At 40.6% G+C, this 3,440-nt stretch overlaps 1 protein-coding gene across 1 annotated transcript in view; it reads left to right on the top strand.

Moving 5' to 3' along the window:
• The first annotated feature begins 834 nt into the window (after positions 1–834).
• The window catches only part of LOC107745165 (protein odd-skipped-related 2), a 4,187-nt gene continuing 1,581 nt past the window's right edge, over positions 835–3,440 (top strand). The window contains exon 1 of the mRNA XM_016559012.1: positions 835–1,033. The gene's annotated coding sequence lies outside the window, so the exon portion shown is untranslated. The remainder of the gene's footprint in view (positions 1,034–3,440) is intronic.

The following is a 3,440-nucleotide window of genomic DNA, read 5'->3' as shown; positions in this document are numbered from 1 at the left end:
CAACATTTCCTGTCACCATGAATATGATATTGAGAAGCGCATTACTGCGACTGACTCAAATGCATCTGATTTGTTCGTGTGAACGAGCCTCTCGTGAATAACAAAGCGTTTCCAGCAGCAGAAGTGCGTGTTTGTGAGTTGAGCCATTCTGATTGACCGATAGCAGAGAATGAGACGCGCCCCGAGGTGTGTGTGTGTGTGTGTGTGAGAGAGAGAGTGAGTGTGTGAGAGTATGTGTGTCTGTGTAGTGCTTGTGCTGAGAGATGCACAGACATGTGTTACAGCGAATGGTTTTGGGACTCGTCCTCTGAAGGTCTGTTTACTCACTGTGAGTCTGGTGGGTCTGTCGGATGCAGGTGCAGCACAGCCTTCATTCAGTCCACATGAAGACCATCTACAGGCCGAACCTCACACTGTAAACAATGACTGAAACTCATTCACTCGTCCTGATCCTTCACTGACGTCGCTCTGTCTGTCACTCAGGTTATTGAGGTATCGTGTGGGATCTTCAGATGTGCCTCCACAAGATCACAGAGATGTTCTGCTGCAAACCAGCGTGAGGGGAAATGCTTCAAACAGAGAGAGCAGACGAGCGCGGGATGATTCACGGCTGATCTCAGGACGGTGTGTCGCATGGGTTTGTTTCTCACTGCATGTAAAGCGTCACGTGTCGTGTGTTTGTCATGTAGTTTTTCCCATTTGTTTGATTGATGCGACCTACAAATGATGATAATTGATATTTAGGATGTTTTATTCAAAATAATCACTGAGAGCATCACATGACAGAACTAGCCGCAGTGTTCTGAGGTCTGTTGTGTTTGCTGAAGTGTTCTGGGAGACTCTCCTGACTGCTGAGTGGAGTGTTTCAGGCTGTGAGTAGAGACGTGGCTGTACCTGAACTGTTTCTGAAGGCGGGGGGCAGGATGAGCGCATGCGAGGGGGCTGCAAACCACAGCAGGTTCGGCTGACATCCTGCCTCTCTGTAGCTGCTCCGTCTCACTCCAGCTCCTCGCCACCTCTCAGCCTGTTCCAGGTAAACTTCACCTTACCTACAAAACCTCTTTTCTTTAGTTTTCTTTCTGAATGCGGCTCCAGACAGTCGAGCGGATCGGATCCGTGTGTCGGGGCCTTTTGATCGAGCCGTCGCCCCGTGATGTGACTCTTCATCACTTCCTGCTGGAGACCCCAACACAGAGTCAGATATCATTAAAGCAAACCGGCTAGCCAGCAGTCCTGTCATGTGTGTGTGTGTGTGTGTGTGTGTGTGTTAGCAGTTGCTCGAGGCGGCCGCTGGGTCGGTTTGTGGAGCTGCAAGCGGAACTTCACTGGCTGATTGTTCGGGCGGCCATTACAGCGAGAGAGTGTGTGTGTGTGTGTGCGTGTTTTTCTGCTCTAACATTCACACACTTCTGTGGAGGATCAGTGTGTGTGTGTGTGTGTGTGTGTGTGTGAGTGAGAGAGAGAGATTAAAGACCGAGTGTCCAGACACACAGATATGTGCGCTCATAACTGACTGATTAGTGGGTATTACTGATCATTGGACAGCTGACACAACTCAACATGCTCTTTACAGCTAAAATTAAACTGTTTCTATGCTCGTTCTGCTGCTGCTGCTTCGTCAAACCGGGTAAAAGCATCTGATTAATGAATAAATGGAAGAAACAGATCTATATAAGACATCAAATCAAACAGAAATACAGCGTCTCCTGTGTGACAGTGTTTGGAATTCTCTGGAAATGTGTGATTTTTCATGGTTTGAGTTTTTCTTTTCTACACAACCTGTTTACATCACAACCTGCTCTATAAACTGCAGGTCTTGTTTTGAAACATTAAGCATGAATTCAGAAGTTTTTTTAAAAATCATTTATTTGTAAATGACATGTACATATGTGTGTCTATATATACATTTGTAGGTATATATTTATTTATATGTATTTATTTGTAGATATATATGAAAAAGCGTTTTTAAACGTACCAACATCAGAACTTGCTGTACTTCCTGTTGTCTGATAGAGAGTTCATGCAGATATGCTGTGTCTAGTGGCTGATGAATGAACACATATCTGCATGTGTTCTCATCGCTCGAGGATTTCACACAGTTCCCCTCTCAGACCGATAGGCGGCGCTCTTCACTCATTCAGACATTCATCACTGTTTCTGCACGCGGAAGATAACATAAATAACTCTTATAACACCAGAGAAGTCCAGTTGTTTCAGTCGAAATAATTAGGAAGAGTTGATCAAATGAACGCTCACTGATATGTTTACTCTGTTATTCATCATATTCATATCTGCTCATCCACAAACACGAATGAGCTGCTTAACTCAACTCAGTACAGACTAGATTCATGAACGCGATCTAAACAGAATAACACGTTTTTATTTTAATTTAATATTATTATTATTATTAATTACTTTTATTCGTTTCTTTTTTACGATAAAAGCTAAAGGCTAATCTATAATAAATCACCGAATTATTTTTAAAGAAATAGTCTGCTTTATTTATAGCCTATTTATTATTTTTTAACATAAATGAAATCATTAACATCGCAGCAAACGACATAATTCATAATCCTACGTTCATTTTAAATACATTCTGATCAGAAGGTTATGAAGATATTTATATAAAGATACAAAAAACAAAAGAATGTAATTTGCAATATATGTTACTCTTTTTTTTTTGCTAAAACGTTTTTGTACATGTTCCGTTAATTTAGGAAATTAATTAGGCTGCGTGTTTACTGCTATTTAAACTATGCTCTTATGTTGGAAATTAAATGTGTTTTTGACGCAAACATGCTTATGACAGCTGGTTTAGTTTTTAATAACGAACTGGAAATGTTTCAGAAGCAGAAGAGATGAACGCGACTGCAGTTTAATTAAAGGTGTTTTTCAGGTATTAATGTTTAAGGTCAGGTTTATCTGTTGGATCATGACACATCATTAAATTAATCCCAAACAATTAGCCTAATTGAGCCGAACAAAGACGAATCAATAACATCCGGTTTAATACTGATGGTTTATTGAAACATGATAGTTCTGTCATAATTTACTCTCATGTTCTTCAAACCTGTGATTCTCTCTCTTCTGTGAAACACAAGTCATATTTTAAAGAATGTTTGGAACCAAACAAACACTGACTTTAATATTGACAAAAAATTAAAATAAACGAGAGAGAGAGAGAGAGAGAAAAGAAACAAACACAGAGACATTTCTCAAATCATCTTCGTTTTTGTTTCGCAGAAGAAGAAAGCCATACAGGTTTGGAACGATGTGAGGCGAGAAAATCAGGTTTTTGAGTGAACTATCACTTTGAGATGTGATTGAGAAATTAAAGCGTTTCCTCAAGTAATCAGAACAAACTTGACTGCAAGTGTGTGTGTGTGTGTGTGTGTGTGTGAGTGAGTGAGTGTGTGTGTGTGAGTGTATGTGTGTGTGTG

This window comes from Sinocyclocheilus rhinocerous, unplaced genomic scaffold (assembly GCF_001515625.1).
Source record: "Sinocyclocheilus rhinocerous isolate Xijiao unplaced genomic scaffold, SAMN03320098_v1.1 scaffold828, whole genome shotgun sequence".
NCBI lineage: Eukaryota > Metazoa > Chordata > Actinopteri > Cypriniformes > Cyprinidae > Sinocyclocheilus > Sinocyclocheilus rhinocerous.
The sequence above is the reverse complement of the archived record's forward strand: the minus strand, read 5'-3'. Positions and strand labels throughout refer to the sequence as shown.